Source organism: Rhipicephalus microplus, chromosome X (genome assembly GCF_043290135.1).
Source record: "Rhipicephalus microplus isolate Deutch F79 chromosome X, USDA_Rmic, whole genome shotgun sequence".
Classification (NCBI taxonomy): Eukaryota; Metazoa; Arthropoda; class Arachnida; order Ixodida; family Ixodidae; genus Rhipicephalus; species Rhipicephalus microplus.
Window position 1 is genome coordinate 173,770,258 of NC_134710.1, and position 20,173 is coordinate 173,790,430.

At 43.0% G+C, this 20,173-nt stretch overlaps 1 protein-coding gene across 2 annotated transcripts in view; it reads left to right on the top strand.

Annotated features, from left to right (window-relative positions):
* Positions 1-20,173, top strand: part of LOC119177155 (solute carrier family 66 member 2) — a 59,246-nt gene that overhangs the window by 21,142 nt on the left and 17,931 nt on the right. The gene's annotated exons all lie outside the window — the stretch shown is intronic.

The following is a 20,173-nucleotide window of genomic DNA, read 5'->3' on the forward strand; positions in this document are numbered from 1 at the left end:
TTGTCTTTCAATTTTTAAAGTGCTTTGTGTGGGTTATATGGGGCAAAATATGGCACTTTCATTTTGGAAATATTGAAACATTGTTTCAATATTTTCTTTCATTGTTTCGAACCAGAGTTTTTCTGCTTTTTTTGCGTGAGTGACATTTTAGCTTCATCCACACCCCAAACAACAATGAAAGAACATGGCTGATGAGCATGTGAAAACAGTAAAAGCTCAATAATTTGGATTTTACAGAACTGGAAAAAATGTCCGAATTTTCCGAATGTCGAATTAATGAATGAACAAGAAAAAGAACATTAAAATCAAGTTGGAGAAGCATTCCTTTATTTACAGAAGTATTTTATAATGGTCATCTGCTTTTTCGTGCAGATTTCGGCTCACATTAAAATTTTTCTTAACTCTTCTAAATCACCAATAGCACGAAATTTGTTGAAAGTGCTCTGACCAACTTCCTCTAATATCAAAAGCGCCCCAAAGACTTTTCGAGAGGTGCGATAATGTCGTGGGTGCATCTCCTTGCATGACTCCTAGTCGGAATCGTGGTCTTCTTTGGTGTCCTTGACATCATTACTAGTTTCTTGATCGGTCAGGAGACAAGTCGTCGCAACACAGTCATCAATCGCGATGTAGTCTTGAGGTGTCACATCTGTGGGAAGAACAGCACCAAAGGTCAGGCAGTCATCTTCGGTAGACTCAGCTGACGCCTCGTCGCAGTGGTCACGGCGGAAAAAAAAGAGAACTTCGCAAGAAGAGACAGTGCTAACAGGAGAACGCAAGGGGAAATGGCGTCGAAGAAGAAGACACCGATATTCGGTGATGCTACGTTTGCCCTCACTAATTGATGACGATGTTGATGCCACTCAAGTTTCCGATTCATTATAGTGGTGCGCTGCTTTACCATACTTTCTTGTAGCGGCAGCCGTCAGCATTTGTCTGAATTAAGTGGTGCAGAGCCGAATTTTCGTGAATTAACGAATTTGATACCATAGATGCACTTTGGTCGGGACCAATAGAGACATCTGAATTATCCGAATTTTCAAATTAACAGGTGTCAAGTTAACAAGCTTTTACTGTAATAAACAGTAACCTTTGGAATGAATTCTTGCCAAAACCACGGTGTGATAATGAGGCACGTTATAGAATGCTTCGTTTTAGTTATGAAACTTTTGACCACCTGTGGTTCTTCAATGTGCACCGTAATATAACTTCTTTAGCACACTAAAGAACACAGATCAGATAGGCATGGCTAGGACACAACACTAACAACCAGCATTTACTTTATTTACTGAAGTAATTCATGTATAAAATGGTAGACAGTCGCAGCATGCATATGTGCACTTGTATACATTACGTACTCCTTTAATTTAATGCAGCCAAGCATGTGCAGACGAACAGTTAAGAAAAGAATGACCATGTGGAATCGGTGCAATGCTAGCTGCAAGATCTTAATCTGATACTCTTGCAGAACCATGTGCACACGTGCTTTGCTGTTGAAAATGCTAAATTGCACAACTGCATATGCACGGGCTGCTGTTGTCTCCTAAACATCAAGTGTCGAGTTGGTGAATAAACCAGAGGTGTAAAGCTAGCGCTGCATCCATGTCCTGTCTTTCCATCCTTTTTCTAGTGCAGTTAAATAAATAATCCTTGATACAGCTTTTTCAACCGACCGACCAATTGAAGAGTCTGCCTAGTAACTATTATTGCAGGAAGCATATCTATAAGTCTTTTATTTATACTGAACATAGATAATTGCAGAACAGTTGGTTGACTTTACAAATAACTGTAGTATTAGCACGTTTGAAATCAATCACTACACGTCCCCCTTGAACACTTATACGAGGTAGAGGCCATTATATCTTGTGCAGGGCAGGAAAAATGGCGCCAGCCTTGAGCATTCATAAATTTCGCATACATTTTTAACAATGCAGACCTGAGAGCCTGAGAGCTATCTTACGAAAAATATGGTGTCATGCTTTCGTGGTTCAACTGAAAAAAAAAAAAAAAAACTGCTGATAATGTTGAAATATGGCTGGCAGTCTTCTTTTCATGTCGGAACAATTTTTTGCTCTCATTCACACACTGGTGTCATGCAAGTTGTGAGGAATGCTTTGCTACATTTCATCGCTTGATTTAACTGCAGCAGCAGCGAACAGGGGTGAGACATCTGTGCATTTTGCGCATTTTCGGTATACTTCCATTTTCTTGCGCCCAGCTGCTGAAAAAGTGTAAAAATCATGAAAATTGCGCCGAACTGTTCCAACACAGCCTCGAAAGCTAGAATTTTGATGCAAACTTCAGCTTCAGTCAGGAAAAAAAGGCCAAATCTACTAATATGATGCGCCCAACCAGGGTTTTCTTTACTTTGAACCTTTCTTGTGACGAAGCTCCCATGCATGGTGCGGCCATAATTTCCTCTCAACTATTGTAAATATTTGTAGCCTCTCAAAAATGTTCTGCCGTACATCCAGTGTGCCGCTTCTTCTAGCAAGGCTGTGTGTTTTGGTGCCTCTGTCGCCTAGCGAAAACCAGAGTCGAGTGGTGAGCGTAGCAGAGCTAACTCTCAGGTTCTTGGTTGTGCGTAGCGCGTTCCTTCGGTTGCTACACTTTTCATGTCGACGCTGCTGGGTGCGGTCACCTACGTGTGCACGTATGCCATGAGCGAGTAACTGTAAACGTGGAGTCATTTCCCTGCATGTGACGCTTCTCCTGCATGCTCTGGCACGTGCAAGTTCTCAAAATGGGTTCTGTGAGTGACAAAACGGGTGCAACCCATTCCGGGTTTACGCCTATTAGCTACGTATTTATTTAGACAGGCGTGTTCTCATTGATTTTATAAAAGCCATCGCACACGAAATCTGCACATCGTTGTCTACAGGTAGAGAAAACCACTTAGTTACATGCGTAGCCGTATTGACGGAATGCGCGTTCAACCCATTTTAAATTATATCAACGGGCACCTCGGCGCTTTATTCGTGACTCATGACGTGTCGGCGACTACGTGGCACAGTGTTTATGAATGGTGATTTGCCACTGCCTCATTTTGTAATCCAAACTTGCAATGAGCGCTTTAAGAGGCGTCGCTGTGTGCAGGCTTTGGAATACACGAGCCTTTAGGCTTACCTTTATACTCGATCGGTGTGTTGGTCGTTGGCTGTCCCGCTGTATGACTTCGTTTTCTTTCTTTTATTTTTTCTTTGCAATAAAACGAGCCTCTGTATGTTGGGCTGTTCGTTTGCATGGGCACAGACTTCTTACCTGTGCTGCACAATGCGACCACTTCACGGGAGTCGCAGCGCAGACGGCAATCGCAATTTGATGTATTATCGGGAGTTCTACATCGACGGTCATGACCTATAGTATTAAAGAAAAATTAAATAGAACTGGCCAACGTGTGCTGTATTAATAACACGTGGTTGCTCGCGTGGAGAGCCGTTATCAGTAAGTACCATTAGCTTATCACTAAGTGATATACGCACGCACTTTACGAGATAGTGAGGGTGGCGAGGTTTCTTGGCTCTCGCGCTGTACTCTTGTATGGGGTCTTGCACGAGGTGGCTGCGAACAGCAGTGCAGTGCACTTTTGTTGTCTGTTAAAAGCTCTTGATGCTATCGTGTCAAGCTTTTTTTTTAAGCGAAGGATCGCTGTTACGTAACTAATATTCCTGTGCAATCACAATTTTTTAATTTCTTTTTGAGTGTGATGCGTTTTTCTTTTTAAATGTTTTCAGGAGACCTAGTTTTCAACAAAACCTTTTATTCATGAATTATTATTTCACATGTTTGTTACGAGAGCTAAATAGGTCAAGTGGTATGTAAAAATGTAGTGCAGTATATGCATGGTATATGTAAACTGGTAGCATAACTTCCATAGAAGCCCATGGATCCAGTAGTCGTCGGCCTGTTGCCACCGTCGCCATTTACGTGAGGAGAGGATAACGAACAGCAAACAAAAATAAAAAAATAAAATATGTCACAAGCGCAAGTGGTAGCGACGTTGCGTATTTGCTGTACATGGTGCGAAATTGACTTTTTTTCAATTGTTGACCTTTTATGCATTGTTATTAATACGCGATTTTATGGGATGTTGTGCCCTGCTCATTGCATGCTGGAGAGAAAAGAACTAAAATAAAAACAAAGATTTAGGAAGCAAAGTTGTTTACTATTAGCCAAATGACATACTTGCAATATGCACAAGAAACTTAGCAGAGGGAAGTGTGAGACAACTGTTCACGAGCACAATAGCATAATAGTTTGAAAGCTCAAGTTGCCCAGTCATCGAAAACCACTGCAGCTTTGAAAATATAGCTTTGGCAGCCGTAGAGTACGGCGTCTTGTTGCTTAACGTGTCGCGTTCATTGTGACCAAAGGTGAGGGCACGCCGGTTGTGCGCCAGAGAAAGCGGTCGGCAGTCACAGGAGCGGCTATCTAGACAATTTGTTAGCCATTTAGGCTCTGAAATGTCACACCAGTAAACAGAGCATAAAAAAAAATAAGTAATCTACTGAACGTACGCACTAAACCACCACCGAAAAGTGAGCGATGCCTCGTGGACCTGGCAATGCGCCGAACCAAGGAACACGCCAAACTAAACAGAAGCTCTGATAGTGTATTGCCTGGATACGCACCCAAAACCATTGGCTCATGTTGCCAGACTGCCTGCATGGGCTCGCTGTTTCTGAAACCAAACGAAAAAAATTGGGCACTCTACCACATACCGAAGACTAAAGCTTTATTAAAGCAACCTACAAATTTCTTTTGTAACAAATCAAATTAGCAGTATTGAAAATCAACATTTAATTTTTTATTTTCATTATTTGTCCCTTCCTCACCTGGTCGCACTTTAATCGGTTGTTGATGTCTGTTACGATAGGTTTCGGATCACTTTTCGTTCCGGCTTTTGCGACCTATTTAGATTGACCTTGGTTCATACCTGGCAATAATCTGTTTAACAACTTCCTCAAAATCTGTTTCAGTCTTATGTGTCATCATCATCATCAGCCTGACTACGTCCACTGCAGGACAAAGGCCTCTCCCATGTTCCGCCAGTTAACCCGGTCCTGTGCCTGCTACTGCCAATTTATACCCGCAAACTTCTTAATCTCATCTGCCCACCTAACCTTCTGTCTCCCCCTAACCCGCTTACCTTTTCTGGGAATCCAGTCAGTTATCCTTAACGACCAGCGGTTATCCGGTCTACGCGCTACATGCCCGGCCCATGTCCATTTCTTCTTGATTTCAGCTATGATATCCTTAACCCCCGTTTGTTCCCTAATCCACTCTGCTCTCTTCTTGTCTCTTAAGGTTACACCTACCATTTTTCTTTCCATTGCTCGCTGCGTCGTCCTCAGTTTAAGCTGAACATTCTTTGTAAGTCTCCAGGTTTCTGCTCCGTAGCTAAGTACCGGCAAGATACAGCTGTTATATACCTTCCTCTTGAGGGATAGTGGCAATCTACCTGTCATAATTTGAGAGTGCTTGCCAAATGTGCTCCACCCCATTCTTATTCTTCTAGACACTTCAATCTCGTGGTTTGGCTCCGCAGTTATTACCTGCCCTAAGTAGACATAGTCTTTCACAACTTGAAGTGCACTATTACCTATCTCGAAGCGCTGCTCTTTTCCGAGGTTGTTGTACATTACTTTCGTTTTCTGCAGATTCATTTTAAGACCCACCTTTCTGCTCTCCTTGTTTAACTCCGTAATCATGAGTTGCAATTCGTCCCCTGAGTTACTCAGCAATGCAATGTCATCGGCGAAGCGCAGGTTACTAAGGTACTCTCCATTAACTCTTATTCCTAACTGTTCCCAGTCTAGGCTTCTGAACACCTCCTGTAAGCACGCGGTAAATAGCATTGGGGAGATTGTGTCCCCCTGCCTTACACCCTTCTTGATTGGTATTCTGTTGCTTTCTTTATGAAGCTTATGGTAGCAGTTGATCCCCTGTAGATTTCTTCCAGGATGTTTATATATGCTTTATCGACGCCCTGATTCCGCAGTGTCTGCATGGCGGCTGATATTTCTACTGAATCAAACGCCTTCTTGTAATCTATGACGGCTATGTATAGTGGTTGGTTATACTCTGAGCATTTCTATATTACCTGATTGATAGTATGAATGTGGTCGATTGTTGAGTAGCCTGTTCGAAATCCTGCTTGTTCTTTTGGTTGATTGAATTCTAATGTTTTCTTTATTCTGTTAGCAATTACCTTTGTAAATAGCTTGTATACTACAGAGAGCAAGCTAATAGGCCTGTAATTCTTCAAGTCCTTGTCATCTCCTTTCTTATGTATTAAGATGATGTTAGTGTTCTTCCAAGACTCTGGTACTCTTCCCGTCAGGAGACACTTCGTAAACAGAGTGGCTAGTTTTTCTAACACAATCTGTCCTCCATCTTTCAGCAGATCTGATGTTACCTGATCCTCACCAGCAGCTTTGCCTCTTTGCATGCTCTCCAAAGCTTTTCTGACTTCATCTATTATTACTGGTGGGGTGTCATCTGGGTTACTGCTAGTTCTTATAGTATTAAGGTTGTGGTTGTCTCGGCTACTGTACAGATCTCTGTAAAACTCCTCCGCTATTTTAACTATCCTATCCATATTGGTAGTTATTTTGCCTTCTTTGTCCCTTAGTGCATACATCCGATTTTTGCCTATCCCAAGTTTTCTCTTCACTGCTTTGACACTTCCTCCGTTTTTCTGATGCAGCGATGGCGTAGTGGTTAGAGCATCCGCCTCGCATGCAAGAGGTCCGTGGTTCAAATCCCAGTGCCGCGCAGTTCCCAACCGGATAAAAAAAAAAAAATATTCGCGTGGTGATGGAACTGCATTACGAGGCCTGGGGTGCGGCCTCACCGGTAACCACTGCCGGGAACGCACTCCCTCACCAGAAGGATTGGCCACCCTGGTGCAGTATCTGGCCACTACCTCCCACATGCATACGTCAAATAACTCACGGCCCTCAGTCCCCAGCAGCTGCGAAGCAACTGACTACAGCGGCGGTCAGATCTGCAACACAGCAGAGGGTGCTAAGAATCTCTGGATCCGGACAGGCCGCCATTGGAACCTGAACTTGGCAACGTTTAGTGCTAGAACCTTATCTAGTGAAGGAAGACTAGCTGTACTATTCGAGGAGCTAGAGGGTGTTAAATGGGATATAATAGGGCTTAGTGAGGTTAGGAGGACAGATGAGGCCTATACGGTGCTACAGAATGGGCATGTCCTTTGCTATCGGGGCTTGGTTGACAGAAGAGAACTGGGAGTGGGGTTCTTAATTCACAGAAACATAGCTGGCAACATAGAGGAATACTATAGCATTAATGAAAGGGTGGTAGGTATCGTAATTAAACTGAATAAGAGATACAAGATGAAGGTGGTACAGGCTTACGCGCCTACATCCAGCCATGATGACGCTTCAGTTGAAAGCTTCTATGAAGACGTGGAATCGGCAATGAGTAAGGTAAAAGCACAGTATACTGTACTGATGGGAGACTTTAATGCAAAGGTAGGGATGAAGCAGGCTGGAGACCAGGCAGTAGGAGATTATGGCATCGGTACTAGAAACGCCAGAGGAGAGCTACTAGTAGAATTCGCAGAACGCAATAATTTACGGATTTTAAATACCTTCTACCGAAAACGAGGAAACCGCAAGTGGACATGGAGGAGCCCTAATGGCGAAAATAAGAACGATATAGACTTTATAATGAGTGCACACCCAGGCATCGTGCAGGATGTGGAAGTGGTTGGCAATGTACGATGCAGTGACCATAGAATGGTACGGTCTCGAATTCGCCTAGATTTGAGGAAGGAACGACAGAGGCTGATACGCAAGAAGCCAATCGATGAGCTAGCACTGAGAGGGAAAGTAGAGCAATTCAGAGTCTCGCTTCAGAACAGGTACTCGGCTCTTAGTGAGGAAACCAACCTTAGCATAGATACAATGAATGATAATCTGACGAGTATCATTACGGAGTGTGCAGTGGAAGTTGGAGGCAGGGTAGTTAGATAGGACACTGGCAAGCTTTCCCAGGAAACGAAGAATCTCGTTAAGAAGCGTCAAATCATGAAAGTCTCAAGTACAACAGACAAAATAGAACTGGCAGAGCTTTCGAAGTTGATTAACAGGCGTAAGGTATCCGATGTAAGAAGGTATAACATGGAGAGAATTGAACACGCTCTCAGTCTTATGTGTATTTGAAGCCAATTAAAATATGCACTGGTGCCCCCACATTGCTAAAAAGTTGTATTTTCAAGCTTCCAGGACGCCATACTAAATGCCGCTAACCGCTCCGAAGCAAGGTTCTCCTGCTCCAAAATTGAAATTTCTCTGCTCCAAAAACTGCTCCCAATTTAGTCTCGGCCGTCTCACCCCTAAGCAAAGCAGGCTCTTAAGTTGTTGATGAATTCACAGCCATTCTTATTCATGTCAGTTATATGCTCAACATCTGTGCTATTGACATGGCAGCATTCTGAAGGAGAGTTTCAGACACAGCAGTCGAGTTCGTGCAGGGGATCCGAGCCACCTGTAAGTGCTCAATCTGGCTATTGAAACTCTCCTGAGTAAGGTGAACACACGACTATGCCAGCACTGATTCAAGGCATTGTGATGCTATCGCTTGTTCGAATACCTTACATAGAGCCAAGTATTTTTAAGCATTCGGAGAGTTCTTCCAGCAAGCGTGCTGCCCCTTAAGAAGCACATAAATACATAAAAATAGCAATGCACTATTTTTAGAAAGTTTATGGGTAAAGGCAAAGCCTTTTTCATGTTGTCTAAAAATTAAAATATCTTCAACAACGGTAGTATTCGTCTGGATAGGGTCAGAAATCGAAATTATGCGAAAGTTGTCTGCATATAAAAAGACCTTTCAGAACCTCATCCCAAAATAATATTCAAGTCATGGTCAATAGAAGCTAAGCAGCTGTTACAATGTACTGGAGCAGAATATGAACGGATGCGAATTCCCTTTTGCTGGATGAATATTTCACTGTAAAAAGAAACATAAGTTGAGAGTAGGAAGTACTCAAGTAAAATCATGAAACTGTTTTTGCGTTCGTGCCCATGTGAAAATGTGAATCAAATGGCGGAGTGCTGAACTATGCTAAAGAATTGCCTCAGAAAGATGGAATACAATTTGAAAACATTTCCCTAACATCTTTCTATATACAGTGTAGACCAGTTATAACATTACCACTTATAGTGCTGGATCGTTTAACAATGCGGTCTTTTTCGACTCCCATAGAACCCTACGTATAGGCGTACGGCTTATTGTACAATTCCCCAAGATGAAAGACTGCTTATAATGCAGTTGCCGGAAAATTGTGGTGACAAACGGGGTAGCGGATGTGTGTCTAAGGAGGAACCCTGGGTGCGCTGCTGGGGAGAGAATGACGAAGTCGTTATGGAGGCGGAGGGGACACAGAGTGAATGAACGAAAAGCAGAGGGCGGAAGAAAAGAAAAAAGTTGTGGCACGCTACACATGCTCGCCGAGTAAGGGAGGAAAGCCTCCCTTACTTGCCCAGAAAGCCTTTGCATCGGCGCCAACGCGGCAACAATGTACTAGCTTTGCCAGTGCGGCTCTAGCCGCTTGCTGCCGGCTGCACTCGGCTCAACATGGCACTTGCGATCCCTTTCTTATCAACCGTGCTTAAGAGTTTCCTGCCAGAAAAAGTGTCGTCGTTATCGAGCTTACTACGGATATTGCATTAGCTACTTGGTCCGTATGTTTGAAAGCATTTACAGCTGTAGGCGAGCTTTCACCTTTGCTACAAGTATGCAATCTTGCATGAGCTCGGCGGGTTTTGTCCTTGCACGGCCGTGAGCGCAAGCTTCATATTACGCACGCTGTACTTGGTTCTGTATTTCAGTACCATCTTTTCGATGCCGAATCTTCATGTCTTGGACAAACTTCCTGCGACAGCATACCTAAAGGCAGGCTAGGCCTAATCAGCGTTGGTTGCATTTTGGTAGCGGTCGCATGCTATCTAAGTTGCGGTTTAGTACGGAATGAACGAAACTCTTTGCAGTGGCTGCACTTGAAGGGAAGGGATACATATTTTGATTGAAAATGAGGGCAGCCCGTGTAGCTCTGGAATGGTGGTTTGCAATTCAGTTGCGATGTTCTGAAATTGGGTGCATGCCCCTGAAATCGAACAATTGGCATCTTCTAGCACGTGAAATTTTGGATGTGTCTCAATCAATCAATCAGTTTCATTCAGCCTCTTTGTATGTAATGTAACATAGTTAGTGATAAGTATTAGATTCGTAGGTCCCATAGTTTCAAGTTCAGTTCTTTGGTAGCTATTTTATTTTTTTAACATTCAGAAGTTTGAATGGTTGTAAACACCAGCATTGCATGCTTAAATTTTCGGACACAAGAGGCTGCACGCTCAACATTTCTTGTGCAACTGTGGCCCTTGAAAAAGGTTGCGTTGGTTATAGTGTGATTATTCGTGACTCCTGCGACTTACATTATGAGTAGTGGTCTATACTGTGTGTGTATATATATGTATATAATATGTAGAGTGCAAAAGAATATATCAAGCTGAGGAAAAATCGTTCTCCGGAAAAGACTCGTTTCGGCCGTGAAAGTAAGTGTGTGTGTGTGTGCGTGTGCGTGTGCGTGTGCGTGTGTGTGTGTGTGTGTGTGTGTGTGTGTGTAGTGCAATCACACCAGAGACAACACCCACAGCTGTTCCTTATCTACTCCTTTCTCTCCCTTTAGCTCGCTGCCTGTGCGCTTGAACCCCAGCGTCGTTATTGTTCATGACACTCGGCCATGTCTGTGAGTGCGCGCCACTGCCGATAATGCTTCTGGTGGGCAGCGCTGACTGCATTGCAGTGGTCTGACCCAATCATGCTAACACTGCTTGGGAGTCTGTGTTTCCTGGCGAGCAGAATCGGCTCTATTGCTGTGGTTGGTAGGCTTGTGCAAATATTCGAATGCTTCGAATATTTGAATGAAAAGTTGAGTATTTGAATTTGCTTTGATTCAAATTTAAATTATCGAGTATTTTCGAAGTATTCGCCATGAATGAATAGGTGTGTATTAGTCCGCATGTCACCGCCTGTGAAGGTAGTTTCACTGCAATGTAGAAGCACTAAGCCGTGAAAGCACCTATATAGAAAAAATTCGCTTTGTCGCGAAGCCCCTCTTCAAGTTTAAAGGGGCCCTGCAACGCTTACTGTACATGGTCAGAAAACGCTGCTGATCGGTAGTCGAGGTTCTGAGAACACGGGAGGCAAATATTACTGCACAGCACGCGGCCTGTAATTGACAATAAATTTTCAAAACTAAAAATTTCTTTCTTCCCTCGGCAAGTGACATTACAAGCTCAAAAATCACTTGTCGCAGCCAAGAAGGAATATACGGCTCTGGTCACAGCCTTTGGCTGATTTGAGCATGGCGTGCTCGTCGTTACAGGAACCGCCGCGGGAGGCCATCGCTTGTTCTCGAGCACGTGCGCGATCGCACTGAAAATTTGCGTATTCGAAGAAAAAAAAGGTGCTCGAGGTCACGAGGTGCATGTGACGTATTTTCTTTTGCCATGCCATTCCTCCCTGCTTAACTTCCAGCTATTTCGCCGGGACAAGAAGAGAGAATGCAATTGCAGCATGCGACAAATTTTTGGAACTTCGTTTGTACAGAACTGATTCTAGAAACTTTGTAGCGGTGAATTTGTGAGGCAACAAGCATGTTTACTGGCTTCATGGCTACTTGAAAAAGTGTTGCAGGGCTCCTTTAAAGGAACATGTTAACCTGAAATCAATTCACTATATTAAGCTTTTTACGATGGCTTATATGCTCCAAGTATAATAAATTTTAAAACGTTAAGTATCTTACTGGTTATCACTCGCATCCTACCGAAACTACTACTCAAGGTTGTTTGGACTCCTTTTGAACGAAAAAAAAAAGGCATTTGCATAGAGTCCTTATTTCAATTCAAAAGAAATATTGTGCAGGCTAGTTAGGTCTTTATAAATATATTTTTTTATATGTCATGCATACCATCCGAATTCAATTCGATGTTATTCGATCCAAATCACTATTCGCTTCGAATTGGCTTCGAACTTGAAATTCACTATTCGCACAAGCCTAGCGGTTTGTCTCTTCCTGATTCCGGCGTCTTATAAAAACTTGCCGACAATGTCTCAGGTGGGCGGACCCGACTGTTTCCAGATTGTCGCAGGTCCAGTTGACCTGCGGCAATCCTTCTCCTGCTGCTGTTTTACGAACGGCATTTGCAATTGTTTAATGCCGCAATGTGTTCAGTTCGCCACACTGTTTGTGGAGGATCGAGCTGCATCGGTGTGCTCTCCCACTTTCGCGGGATGAGGTGCGGACCACTTTTTGAGCTTATGTTTTGTATTATGCTCTTATGGCAGTGCTGACTTTATGTTCCCTAGGTGCCCGAGGTGGTGGTCCTTGACAAAGTGTCACATGCATTGGAGTCGTAACAGTCAGAAGTTATGTTATGAGCAGGCAGCTCGGGCTTCACCATGAAGTCCTTAATGGCAGTAACCACAACCACCGTGACAGGCACGTCGGCTTTTTGCATGGAGGTAGTACTTAGGGCACCTTGCATGTCACAAACATCCACGTGCCCGCCTTTCAGTAACTGCCTTGATGCCCTGGGATATGAGTCTGCCTGGTCAAAGTCCCTTTTGTCAACAACTCCGGACATGGCTAGATTGTGGAGTGGTTAGGCATTGATTGTATTACTGGCATTCATGGACAGGTATGTGCTGGTGACTAAGTGCCCAAGTGATGATGAGTGTGGGGGAGGCCTTTCTGATAGATGTGGATGTGAACCGCTCTTGGCAGCGAGCAGGGATGTTCTGGTGCTGGTGCTGAGACAGAATTACAGTACAGCCTGTGTACATTGTTTGTACAAGATCTTGACTATATAGCGGTCTGCTGGTGAGCTGCAGTTTGCAGTTGCAGCCTCGAGATAGTGCCTCTTCCGAGTTCTGTCCTCGGCGTAAGTAGAGTTGGGCTCGCTGGAGGCACAGAGAATCTAGCCGAAGGTGGCAATCAGGGCTGCACTTCATTCCATCCAGGACCGCTGCCTCATGCCTTCGTATCTGTGCCATGCCGCAGCGCCATCCTAAAGGTGCTGTATGGCCACCAACAATTTCTGCAGTTCCGTCCAAGTCATTCAAGCTCAGGTAGTGTTGATGGTCACCACCAGTTTGGCATGGTCATGAAAGCCACGGAACTCCGGTATTTCGCTGGCGGCTGGCAATGGTGGGATGGCAGGCAGAAATCTAAAGAGTGCCGAAGTGAAGCAGACAAGCTGGTGCGCAGACCAGCAGGTGCGAGAGCTGCATGAGGGTGCTCCGGAACTCTCTCTGTTGCTCGGGTGAGCTGGCCTCCAGGTCATGTGAGGCGGCTACGTCTAGCATGGTGTCAATGGCGCAATATTCCAGCATGATTGCAGAAAACAGGGCAAAGCTCTACACTGTCAAGGCATTGAATGTGACACAGAGTCACCAGATGATATGAGAAAGCTCGCCAGTGTTTTTGGCTAATCCACACAAAGAGACAACAGCGATGTCCAAGGAGTATGGGGTGGTTACAGTGCCCACTTTGGCATAATTCTCATTAGAGGGATCTTGGGCAGCACCCCTCAGCAGCTCAGGTGCCGATGAAGTCTTCAACGAAAGGTTGTCGCCACGAGAAGCTCACGGACAGCATGAGGCTGTGCGTTGTCTTGACGAGGGCGGTGTAAACCTGCCTTTTGGTGACTGAGGAGGCCTGAACACCATCCTTGAAGGGTGGCATAGGTCCTTCTGTCTGTAGTAGGGTCCTGGTGTACATGAGCGAGGAAGCTTGGATGGCGTTCCTGAGATTGATAGAGCTTCACTGTAAGTGGCCGACGAAGACAGATGGCTTCAGCTGAATGGTTCAGGTTTTGTAGACTGCGCCATTTTAATGAAATCAGACACAGAGAAGCACCCATTCCTGGGCTGGTGGTTCTTTATCTACCCCTTTTTTTCAGTTCAGCTAGCTATATGCGTACCCTAACCCCAGCTTCAGTCTTGGTCATGAACGGCTCTTTGTGTCTGCCTGTAAAGTTTTTCTAATGTCAATGATCATACTAGTACTCGTAGATATGCAGCACATGTAATTAATGAACCAGGTATGTTGTAATCCATGACAGCTAGTGGCTCCTTCGAAATATTATTACAATTTTCGGCACAACAACAGAGTACTGCGACAAAACTGACTTAAGGAGTGCTTTGCGTGCGATAGATGAAGGCCAGAAACTTTTAGAACCGCTGTCCTTTGGTTTTATTGTTTATTGCAGTATGTTAGGGATGTTTTTTAGATATTTACAGCCATGTTTACACAATAGAGAGGTTTGCTCCATATTTGGAAGTACAGTAGACTCGCGATAATTGAAACTCTGATAATTCATACTTTCGGTTATATAAAAAAAATCAGTTTTATGGCTGGCCCTTCATTCTTTCCATGTATTTAAAAGCCTCTTTATTCAAACTCCATCATTCAGTTAATTCATATTTTTTACAGTTCTATACCAGAAAATATCTGCTGGTTTCCCATTACTATTTGAGAATCTTTTTGCTTATATAATTTTAATGGTTTAAAAAATGAAAAATAAGTGCCTTATGCTACGAGTGGGACATTTGTGAAATGGTCACGATGACGTGAGAGTGTTCACTTATAATTAATCCCTAGTAATCAAACTAGCTGCAATGAAGAAATAACTTTTCATGCATCAAGATATGTAATAAAATGCTGATTGTCCATTTTTGTTGGGATTATAGAAAAAAGCACCACTTGGCATTACTATGGGGAATGGCAGGAGTAGTTCAAAAGTTCAGTTTTTGGCTGGTTAGGCTGAAAGTGGTGCTATCTAGCAGGGCCCTATTGAACCAAGCAAGCAGGATCATAGCCTCTAAGATTACAGAAAATTGTTCAGTGGCCGGTGTTAGTACTGTGGTTCCCGCTATTTTCTCTCTGCTGCTACTGGTGTCGGCAGCCGCATAGTAAAAGTGGGAAACGTTGGTCATGGAAACAGAAAAGAGTCCGCTTTCACACGCAGGTGGTTTAAGTGTGCTAACGTGATGCAGACCATTAAAACATGATAATATTTAAAAATAACCACTTCTTTGGTACGAAACTAGCACTACAAAGTTTCTGCACCGCTATTTTAACAATTAACGTAAACTCAACATTTGCCTTTAGTGTCCCTTCAAGAACTGAATTGGAATTCTATGCACCTCTTATGCACCCCTTATGTATGGGGCTGCTGCGGGAGCATCTTGTGGTTCACTGCTGCTTTCTGTTTCAGCTATTAGGAGGCTGTCAGCCTCCTAATAGTTCTAACTTACTAGAACCTTTACACTTATGAAGCGTTGCTGTGGTTTGGCCATGTACCACAAGGAACAATACCTTGTGAACACCACCGCAGAACCCCACACAATAGCATGACAGCAAAACATTGCAGACGCTAGGCGATGCTGCTGTGATGAAGTGCTTTAGAAATGGCAGCCTACTTGTAAAATTGGTGTATGGCGATTGGACGAAAAAGTGAATTGAGGGGTAGAGGGGGAGGAGTGATGTGAGAGAGAGGGAGAAGAGGGGAGAGGGTGCTACTGCATCACAAATGAAGGTTTCCTTTCCCACCATTTAGGCCTTGCAGACAGCACAGTTGGCATATCAGGGCACGTTTGCCTATGAACATGGGCGTTGCTGAAGAAACCCAGTTCCCATAGTGACGCTCACAGGCTGCGTTCATCCGGTTTACTTCTACCCTAATGCCTCCTTCCAAGCACCGTTTAAGTTCACATAATAATGTCTTACCAACTAACCCATCAACACATGCTTCTAGAGTTCTTCGCTGAAGAACAGGCGGATCACTGCTCCACACTTCCTACAGAAACATTGGTGTGTTTCAGTCGAATTCAGACTGCCTGCTACATGACAACCTGGGTTCACTTTCCTCACTGGACTAAGATTTTTTCATGCTATGCTAAGAGTTGCTCAAGTTTTTCTGGTGGTAGAAACTGGCCTAATAAAGAGCTTAACAGCTTCACTAAAAAAAAAGGCTTAAGGACAAAATGTGCATTGGTGAATCGACATGTCTTCTTACCCTCTTGTCATCTCTCCCTACAAAGCTTTCAGCAGGTTAGCTGGAATGAAACGAGAGGGAACACTTGAATGATGCACCAACTGGCTCAAAATAGCGTACTGTTGAGGGAGAACATGCTTAAGGCGTGCGACAAATCTGTGCAACTTTGCTGATACATGACAGATTCAAAAGATGCTTGTGGCAAGTTATTCGTCAATCAATAAACTCCTTAATGAAGTCATTCGATGATTACTTAAAAAGTGTTGTAGGACTCTTTGAATGATTCCTACCAATGCTAGGCTGGCTGTTGCAGCACAGACCCCTCAAACTACAAAACACTGTGCAGTGCACTAGCTCCCGATCAGCACACATACAAAATAATAGCCTCACAACAAGACAGTACCACAAAACATGTAGAATAATACTCATACAAAAAGCAACTTGAACTTGTACCTCATCCAAGGCAAGTAAAGCACGAGCACACATGAACAGAGCTAGTATAAAAAGTGAAGAAAATGTGCATACATTTCAGCACAAATTTTCAAGTTCGGATAAAGGGTTTGTACACCACGAATTTGCAAGTGCGAATAAATTTGCAAGTTCGGATAAAGGGTTTGCACATCACGCATTTGACTTCGCAGCATTTTGACAACGGCTGAAGCAGCTGGGATGCTGGTGCTTCTGGCTTTTTTCGCAACATAGTCATGGTCGTTATCATCACTGCTGCCATGACTCTGACCATGAAGACTTACCCATAGATCTTAAGGCAATAAGAAAAACATGTGGGTCATTCATGTGCAACACTAGCCATATACATACAATATATAAGAGAAAACTTGGAAAGGAATTCAAAACAGGACCCACGCTGTTCACTCCTTATTCCAAGTGAAAACACTTGGAATACGGAGTGAACAGTGTAGGTAACCCAGCAGCCAAGTATGTATATATGATGTCTGTCTGATCATTTGAAATTAATTCTCTGAAATGTTTTTGAACAGAAATAGTCTTCTTGCTCAAATTCCACTGGCTCTGTAGATCTAGGCAAAATGGTTTTCTATAATGTGATGTATTCATAAAGCACAAGTACAAAAAGGCCTCTGATAGACTAAAAATTGCTCTTCAAAGTTGCAAAACAAATCGGCTTGATGAAAATGTTTGCTTTACATTCACTTAGTGCCAACGCTTCAAGGGGACAACGGCAGTTCAGTACCAGTAACTGAATGCACCAAGATTTTGAACAATATTGCGGCGGTATTTGCAAATGAACTACCTTTAGATAGTTCACTTAAGTGTCTTCAACCTGATGTGGCACTTTCTTTTGTACCCATTATAGTTACAGCACACAGCATACAATGTGCATTAAAATGTGTTTCGCTTAAAGGGGCCCTGCAACACTTTTTTAGCATGGTCAAAAAACACTGCCGATCGGTAGTAGAGGCTCCCTACAACATGCAAGCCAAATATTATAGAGCAGCACGTTGCCTGGAATTCACAATAAATTCTCAAAGTCAGCTAAAAACTGCTTTCTCTTCTCTCTACAAATCACGTATTTGACCTAAAAATCACACTTAGCTAGCCCATCTATTAGCCATTGGCTGATTTGGACATGGTGCGCTCACTCGTTACAGAGATCGCCGCAAGAGGCCGCCACTTGTCCACGCGTGCGCGCGATCACTGAAAAAGCCATGCATTCGAAGAAAAAAAAAAAGAAAAATGGGCTCAAGGTCATGATGTTCGCATGACGACGTTTCTCTGTGGTCCTGCCATCTCTCCCTGCTTAACTTCCAGCGCTTTCGTTGGGACGAGAGAAGAGAGAATGCGATTGCAGCGTGTGACAAATCTTTTTAACTCCGCTCGTGCTGGACGTATTCTTAAAATTTTTGCTGCGTTGAATTCGTAAAGCAATAAGGTCTTCCAGTGAATTCATTCCATGGTTACTCAGAAAAGTGTTTCAGGGCCCCTTTAAGAAAAGTCTAGGTCCCAACTGAATCAGCACTAAACTCCACTCATGCTGGACGTATTCTTAAAATTTGTGCGACGTTGAATTCGTGAGGCAATAAGCTCTTCCAGTGAATTCATTCCATGGTTACTTAAAAAAGTGTTTCAGGGCCTCTTTAAGAAAAGTCTAGGTCCCAACAGAATCAGCACTAAACTTCTAAAGTTAACCAAGCATCATTCAGCCTACTTACTTTCACTTATATTTCAGCAATTCATCGATCCAGTATGCATGGCAGAAGACTGGAAGTCAGCGTTCATATTACCCATATTTAAGTCGGGTGGCAGATCCTTTCGAAGCAATTACAGGCCCATATCATTAACCTCAAGTAACTGTAAGTTACTGGAACATATAATACAAAAACATATCATGACATTTCTAAGCGACAACAATCTACTTCTCATAAGTCAGCATGGCTTTCGCAAAAACGTCTCCTGTCAAACTCAACTCTTTGCATTACAGGTCTTCCTGTGTGCTCAGATTTGGGTGCACGTTAAAGAACCCCAGGTGGTCAAAATTTCTAGAGCCCTCCACTAGGGCATCTCTCATAATCATATCGTGGTTTTGGGATGTTATACCCCTCAAATCATCAGTTGCAGGTCTTCATCAATCACTGCACTTGTCACTGTAGGTCGACGCAATCTTTGTTGATTTTTCGAAGGCGTTTGATTGCGTTCTTCACAACCATTTGATTTTAAAAGCACACTATCTCCAACTGGACCACAAAGCAAGAAAATGAACTGAACAGTTTTTGACAAATTGTGAATAGTTTGTCAAAATACAAAATCATATCTCGAATATCCCACTCGTCATATCAGGAGTACAACAGGGGTCAGTGCTTGGCCCACTTTTTTTTAAAACTTCATTAGTGACATAGCAGCCAACATAAATGCATCAATTAGATTGTTTGCAGATGACTGCGTAATGTATAAAGAAATAATACCTCCGACAACTATTAAGCACTTGATGTCAGCCTTCACTAATCTAACAGATTGGTGTTCCCTATGGAAGACGCAGATTAATGTAAATAATACAAAGCACCTCAAGTTTAACATGGCAACAAATTGTCAGACTAATTCATGCACAATTCACAATATCACAATTGGCACAATTTGGACATATAAATACTTTGGTGTAATATTTATTTCAACGTTGACCTGGAATGACCACATAGAGTACACAACTTGTATAGCTTTGAAGAAGCTCCACCTCTTGAAGCAATGCCTTCATTTCGTGAACCGTGACACCAGGTTAGTAGTTTATAGCTTGTCCATTCATCCTGCATTAGAATATGCATCTATTATTTGGCATCCTCGTCATGTCACCTAGACAAATCAACTTGGAGTGGTTCAAAACAAATCTGTCATTATATTTCTTAGTTCATCCTGTCATCTCATTCTCGATTTCAAAGTGCCACAAAACTAAAAAGCACCCTTAACATGTATTCACTCACCTTGTGCTGAACACTTGCCTGGTTATCTTTCTTTCACACCCTCTACCATAGCAGTGCGTCTTTTTCACCATCTCAAATTTTTAACATAAAAGTCGAGCGCGAAAAGTACAACAAAGCACAGGAAACAAGGAGATAGAATAGAACGCTCACACTTGAGTTTTTCCTGCACGCATCACATCTCATCTAGATTATACCACACCAATAAAGTCAAATTTTTTCTCACATTGCAAAATACTGAAATTCACCTCTTGCACTATCAAATTATCAGTCTCGTTAGTTGACGCTCCACTTGTTTCTCGAGTGCGATATTACTTTTTTTTAAAAAATCAATTAATTTTTTTACTGCATGTGATCTTTGATTATGTTCATTTCAGAACGAGAACTGAACAAACAAAAATTATCTTGGATGTTATTTTTATGTCTCAAATGGTTTTGCATTGCATTTACATTAAATCTTTTTCAATTGCTGTATGCATGAATTGTGATATCCTTCACTCCTTAGTAAAAGCCCCCCCCCCCCCCCCCATGTAATGCCCTCCGGACGTGAAGGGTATACAAATAAATAATTAAATAAATGAATAATTAATCAGCAATTCTTGGAGGGGGGTGAAGATTTGCTCTTCC